Genomic DNA, 7,475 nt, shown 5'->3' with positions numbered 1-7,475 from the left:
AAGCTGTAAACATTCGCTTACTAACTAAATTAGCAAGCATGGTGTCACGCGCGCACAGGCAAACAAAAACGCATCTCACTCCATGAGCACGGACACTCGCTGTCAAAACGCTGGCGTGAGGAAGAGCAGCAGCGAGCGAATTGACTTTCTCTCTGCCGCTCGCTTCAACGCGAACTAAGTGACGAAAATATTGCCCACACAAAGCTACGAACGCCCGGTGCACCTAGACTCTGCACTCATCGCAAATCGCTTTAAAAGTAAGGCACGCGCGGCCGCACACGGCCGCACCATACGCAGCAGCCGCCAGCATAGAACGCCTGCCTCCACGGAAGACAGTGCGCTTCCTCCCCGCTTTCCTCCCTCGCGAGCGCGAAATTGAGCGCTATCCTCGGTTCACCCTCGCACGCTTTCACTCGTACATACAGCATACGGCGCGCGGCGACGATTTCGTCATCCTAGCACTTTATACGGAACATCACGGCGATTCCGACAGCGATGGTAGAAATGTGCCAGGAGTGTCCATATAATTCCTGTCGTAATCAAAGAACGAATTACAAGTATTTTTACCTTAATATCTAATTGCACTTAAGATCACCAATGAGCACACGTACTTTTCAGTACAAGCTTGCAGAAATATGTGACCTTTAGAAGCAATTTTGTTTCTTGATTTTAAAAAAGGGCTCCCTTGAGAAAGCATCAGGTTTGAGAACTTGGGCAGGTCATCAGAGCGCCGTATTAACATTGTGGCGACTGCTGCGCGGAAAAAATGTGATATTAACTATAGACGACAGTGGTGCCCAGTGTGCGGTGCTATGGGATTTTTATGCTCTTGGCATTTGATGTACTTGCGTCACAGCAATACAATTCTGTGTTTGTTTTTGCAGTTGTGTGACTTCATGTATACCGAAAACAAGCATATCTGCATATCCTTTGGTGCAAAGTTAATTATTGCATGTATATTCCTCTTTGCAGCTCCTACACAAGTTCGACTGAACCGGAAGAAAAACAGTGTTCAGCCGAGAAACTGGCTACATAATCAAGAAGTGGAACGGCGACGCTGCTAACATCGCGAGTAAAAAACCCCTTTAAAACTAGGAGGGCTGACTGCAGGCGCTAAAATTAATCCTAAAACCGGAGTTTCCCAAGTTTCTTGGAAGCCAGGTCCTGCTCCAGAAGCGTAAGCCGCGCGGAAGAAGGTGGCCTGAAAACCTGAAAAAGTTCGCAATGAGATTGCACTTTCACGGCCCAAGAGCACACCAGTTCGTGTACAGAATGCTCGCTTTGCCATCGCGGAGGTCCCTCCATTCGTGGCTGTCCTGCGTGCCAATAATTCTAGGTATAATCCAAGATAAGATTAATGTCCTAAAAGAAACTAAAAAATTGGCAAATTGGCGATGGGGTATGTGTAATTATGTTTGATGAAATCGCGCTTTGTCCAAATTTTCAATGTGATATCAGAAACAACGTAGCCATTAAATTCTCCGACGCCGACAGAGAGAGGACACCGGCAGTGGCTAATACAGCATTTGTGGCCCTTCTTTGCGCCATAAGAAAGCCCAGGGTGCAGACTCTGGCGTTTGCTCTGCAGGCAGCGACGATCAAGGAACTGCTGCTTGCCTTAATGGAATAGTTACGTGACAGTGAGCTCTTTGTTAAGGTCGTGGTTTGCGATCAGGGGCCTCTATTGGCACTTTGTCAAAACAGTTAAATATAACTCCTCAAGAACCATACTTTGAAGAGGGTGGACACAAAGTTAATTTTTTTTTACACTCTGCACTTGATTAATTGCGCAAGGAATAATCTTCGTGCCGCCCGCAAGCTCCTAATTGGCAACGAAATAGGTTAATGTGCACATGTTCCCGCATTGTCAGAATATTGATATCCCCTAAAGTTAAAAGTTGCTAAAAAACTTACGCATGAACATATCTACAAGAGGCCTCTCAACAGCATGAAGGTGCAGTTTACGACTCAAGGGTTCATTGAGACTGTATCAATTGCCCTGTCAGTCATGATTGCTCTTGGTAAGAAGCCTGGCACTTCCAAATCTACAACAGATTTTATTGAAGATATGAACAAGTTGCTAGCCTCAACAGCACAAAAACAAGTGCTGCTCGGGGGGAAATGAACTAAGTGATCAGTGCGAATTCCGAGTACTTGCTCTTCTTGCAAGAGGCAGTCAAATTAATTGCAAGCTGGCGAGTTAACAGCCCCAGGCAGCCCCACACAATTCGTGGCTGGCTTATAACAATGCAGTGTTGCCATGCTGTAGGAAGACCTCTCCCTAAATTTTGATTTCACATTGCTTATGAAACAATTCACTGGCTCAATACTTTATTATTACTGATTTCACATTACTTTGTGAAACGATTCGCTGGCTTTGAGGAACACCAAGATGTCCAAGTTTATTAAAACTAAATTGGGCTTCTTAATGTCTATGGATGTGTGAATGCGGCCGTGTGGTATAGATTTTCGGCACCGTTGCTGCAGCGTAATCATTCGAATGAATGAATGAATTAGTTTTGAGGTTTTACGTACAAAAACCAAAATTTTATTATGAGGCACGCCGCAATGGGGGACTACGAATTAATCCTGGCCAACAAGGGACCTTTAATATGTCCCCAAGCACAAGTGCGTTATTGCATTTCGCCTCCATCGAAATGCGGCCGTACGGCCGGAATTTAATCCTGCAACCTCCTGCTTAGCAGCGCAACACCATAGCGGCTAAGCCACCGCGGTGGGTCACAATCATTCGAAGCTGTGACCCCCATCAGCAGGCTCCGAAATATTGTTGCTTATCTAATCCTGTTTTTTCACCATGCAAATAAGCACGCGTGTCTGTATTGCTCAGTTACCTCGTTTTGTGTTCAACTCTAGTGTCTGCAAGTTTTTGAGCACCTGTAATATAGACGAGGCGCAATGTTATTCGTTTTGCCTACAAAATATCTTTAATTATGCCAGCAGTACGATTATAGGGTATTCAATGCTAATTAGGTACGAACTGGTAATCGCACTAGCGTTGCAGAATGCTGTTAAGTTTTTTTTATGAATGGTTGGGTCCTTGTATTGTTGTTGTGTCAAAATAGTATATTAATACTAGGCGTGTTTTTTGTACATAGAAATATGACGCAAATTATGACGACAGATAGCTTATATGCTCTTGTAAGCGCTATAGAAATTGAGCACAAAAGTAACAAAATTGTGCTTCCTCATTTGACATTTAGTTCAAATGAGGAGAGCAGTTATAGGCTAATTCCTGTTCATGCAAGTGCTGGTAGCTAGATTGAAATTCTCTCGGTCTTTACTGCAAATACTGCCAGTGAAGTACATGTATTTTACCCAACCTTCTAAATGGCAAAGTATCTGAACCGTCATAATAGGGTCATGTTCTGTGTGACCAACTCATGATGGTTAATAATTTTCGCATTAATTAAATTATGGGGTTTTACGTGCCAAAACCACTTTCTGATTATGAGGCACGCCGTAATGGAGGACTCCGGAAATTTCGACCAACTGGGGTTCTTTGACGAGCACCTAAATTTAAGTATACGGGTGTTTTCGAATTTCACCCCCATCGAAATGCGGCCGCCGTGGCCGGGATTCGATCCCGCAACCTCGTGCTCCGTAGCCCAACCCCATAGCCACTGAGCACCCACGGCGGGTAATTTCCGCATTCATATGGATCTTCTGGAATCTATATATGTTAGCTTACTATGTACAAATTGCAGTTGTTTGTGGTTATTGCTTCGGCAGATTGAAACTTTTGCACTGCATTGAGGCAAGTCTTCATCCAGTAAGAAATGTGTTAATAAAACAAAATCTTTCAACTTTTACTTGTGGTGAGTTTTGGCTGACAGAGAAATCGGCCAGTTTTAGCTCGTCTACCTCACTACACCCGAACAAAATGAACCAAACAAGGTGCCAGGAAGTTATTTTCATATGCTACCCCCCCCACCCCTATGATTGTGGAATACTGAATTGTAGCCCTAAACTTAACCACAAGTTAGAAATTTCAAAGCGACTAATTTCACGAATTGATGAAATATAGCATTTTAACAGCGAATATTGGTAGCTAACGACGGGTTGTTATATAAATATTTCTCCTTATAATTCCTTTGTGCTGGTGTGTGCGAGCAATGTCCCAGTGCGTTTTAGTGGCGTCTCACACAAAAACGAGGGAGGCCGGCCAAGGTGGTAGCGAAGCTTCCTCAGAAGCCCATACATTCGAAACACGGCGGTTCATTGGCGGTTCATGTTGCTTAGCCCCATCCGTATGACCAGGGAACACTTCCAGCTGAAGAAAATAAAACAGTGACGCCATATACTTTCAAAAATGAAGTGTCGTAACTTTCCTCTCGAAGCCGCGAAATTTGTTTGCTGGCCTGCCATAAGAGCTTTATCATCAAGTACCCTGCCGTTCGGGTTGATGGGGGTTTCGAGATTTCAGCGCGGAAAGTGATGCAGGAAAAGGCCCGCCGTACAGGTGTTGAAATCGGTCCCTGCATAGAGCATAGTTTCTTTGGAGGCCTACTAATGCTTTATGTGTAGGGTGCTGGTCCTATCGTCAGACGCCAAGTCCGTCGACCAGAGCAGTAGTACAAGAACAACTAATATAAACAATTATCTGGCGGTCGTAGCTCACTACTTTTGACTGAACAGGTTAAGGAACGATGAAGCTACTCGTGTCACCAAATTGAGAAAAACTTCGACAAGCAAAACAGCGCAACGTGTAAGGGGGGCGTATTGTAACACATGAACTTCACGAGCGGGCCTTTCTGCACACTTCAAGCTACATTGTCGAAATGCAAAAACACCCGTGTACTTAGATTTAGGTGCACGTTAAAGAACCCCAGGTGGTCGAAATTTCCGGAGTCCCCCACTACGGCGTCCCTCATAATCAGAAAGTGGTTTTGGCACGTAAAACCCCATAATATAATATAATAAGCTACATTGCAAGTGATAATGGCATCAATGCCAACTCTTATGATGGGCGATGAAAAAAGAAGGTATTTATAGATAATAATAAAATAAAATAGACGTGTTTTCTTTACCGTCATGCATATATAATAGATAATAATAAAATAAAATGGACTTGTATTTTCTTTACCGTGATGCATATATAAAATTGATTAGGAGTTTCATTTTCGTTGAATGCATCTAACTGTGTGTCGCTTTAATTAGAAAACGCTTTTTTCTTTCCAAATGTTTGTCCCCTCCAAACATAGTCGCGCGTCAATCGCGGCTCCCATATCCACCCTTGCTGATGTCGGTGACTATCCGTTCTCAACCAGTTTCCTTCCGAAACTTCACGACCTATTTGGATCGACCGTGGGCCGACTGCGGATGTAAGCGTTCGCCTGTTCGCGGTCCAGTTTCTCTTCTTTCTTTTATGTAGCTCTGGTATCTTAAGCTCGTGGCGTATCATTTGCGTTCCTGTTGCACTTCGACACGGCACTCCTGCGCTATTAGACCCCGGCAAGGTGAGAAATTTTGTTTGACAGCGTGCTCTGCATTTTAAGCAATTTAGGCTTAGAGCATGACACTGGGCATGTGACGCAGTTAGCGAAAGGCAGCTCGGCCGCTGTGGCGAGTTTGTTTGCCGTGTACTAAATCTTACTGAGACAGGTTTGCCACGCTTTCTATGAGTCACAAAATTATTGTAACCAATTTTGGTGCTTTTAGGCGCACATTTTTGCGCACACTTGCCGCACCGGTTGTGGCGCAGTTGGTGAAAGACAGGTCGGCCACTGTGGCGCAGTTAGTTTACCGTTCGTTAGTTTCGCGTTGCCTTAGTACGGAGCCAAGTTTTTGATGCATTTTATGCCCCGTCCTCCACAACATAAAGCTTATTTCTGTATTCACGCTTGTCGTAAACACGACGAGCGATTACCACGAGTGATTACATGGGAATGTGTTGCTTGCGCCGGAAGACCGCGCGAAAGACAACATCGAGAAGCTCAATAACCAGGAGCTTGTAGCTCGCAAATTCTATCTTCTGAACGGCTGAAGGAAATGCGCTTTCCACCCACTCATTTGTCTTCAGTGCGAGTAGAAAGCATTCGGCGAGCGTCTAGCCTGGTCTAACTAGGAGCCTGTGTTGTGCCTACCTCTGTGCGCGTGGCATACCATCGCGTCGGCTGAGGCCAAGTTGTGTCGAAAACGCGCAGTCACACGTGTATTTGTGCTGTTAGAGAGCAGAAAATAAGTACCGGAAATCGGGGATTGATAGGAAATCATGTGTACATAATACCTTATGTATGGTATTGTTTGGGATGGAGTCACGTGTTTTCTACGCCATTTTTGTAGAAGCGAATTGCCTTTGTTCGTAATGTCGCACTTCACTTCACTTTCGCACGTTTCGCCTGCAGACACAATTTTCCTACACTGCCTAAATAAGAAAATGACACGTGCTTGTAACTTACTTTTTCCGGCTGATGCGGTCCGGTGTAGCTTCGTACGGGAACTGCTGCTACTTAGCTGGTGCCACAAAACACTGGATGAACGCACAAAACTGTCAGAACGAGTATATTTCTATAGAGCGAAATAAACATTTCCTCATTTCACAAGGTGTCGTGCGTCTACTTCATGAAATTATACATTGTACAGACGACAGCTTCGATGAAGGCGCCTAAGGACCACTCGCATTCAGAGTTGTTTTACTAAATTGAAAAAAAAAAAACGATTCTGCACCGAGACAGCACGCGCTTGAGCAGTAGAAGCAAAAACAACTGCCGCGCCGATCACTGCAGCCGGCGTAACACATACCAGCCAGCGTTCAAACTGCCCGCTGCCAAAACCGAAACCAGAAGTGTGGTTAATTTGTCACATTCACCACTCGGCACGCTACAGTGAATTCGGCGGCTGGGCACTTTGGGAGTCTCTTCTCTTGATGAATTTGCTTATCTATGCTGGAGCCTACGACGAATGAGACAGAGAAATAAATGGGGTGGGAAAGGGAGGAAGGTTATCCCGAAAACATTCTGGTTTTGCTACCATGCACTGGGGCAAAGGTAAGAAGCAATGAAAGACGGAAAGAATAGTGGAGAGAAAAAGCAATGGCACGAAAAAAATAGAGGAGGTTGGAAACGTTCGTGAGAAGTGTAACCTTTCTAATAGACTGCTCGAACGCAAACATTTCAAGAATGTCTTGACCATCTTGTGGGGTGATGACTACAGGCCGGGGTTCAAGGACTCTCTCCTCAGGAAGCGGTCGGTCATCAAGACGCGTGAGCGCGGTCGCGAGTGACTGCCTGTATGCGCTGTATCGGGGAGAATGACGAAGAACGTGTTCGATAGTTTCCTCATTGCCGCAGTGGTCAGAAGCAGCACTATGTTTCCTTTTGATGCGGAAATCAAAGGATTGTGTAAAAGCAACGCCAAGCCACAGTCGGTAAATACCGGTGCCTTGGTTCGGAATAGTCCAGGTGGAGGACGAAGTCGAAGACAGGGGTCCACTCGATGCGGACATGTATGCTGAA

The sequence above is a fragment of the Dermacentor andersoni genome, chromosome 1, assembly GCF_023375885.2.
Source record: "Dermacentor andersoni chromosome 1, qqDerAnde1_hic_scaffold, whole genome shotgun sequence".
Classification (NCBI taxonomy): Eukaryota; Metazoa; Arthropoda; class Arachnida; order Ixodida; family Ixodidae; genus Dermacentor; species Dermacentor andersoni.
This window is presented reverse-complemented; position numbering follows the sequence as displayed.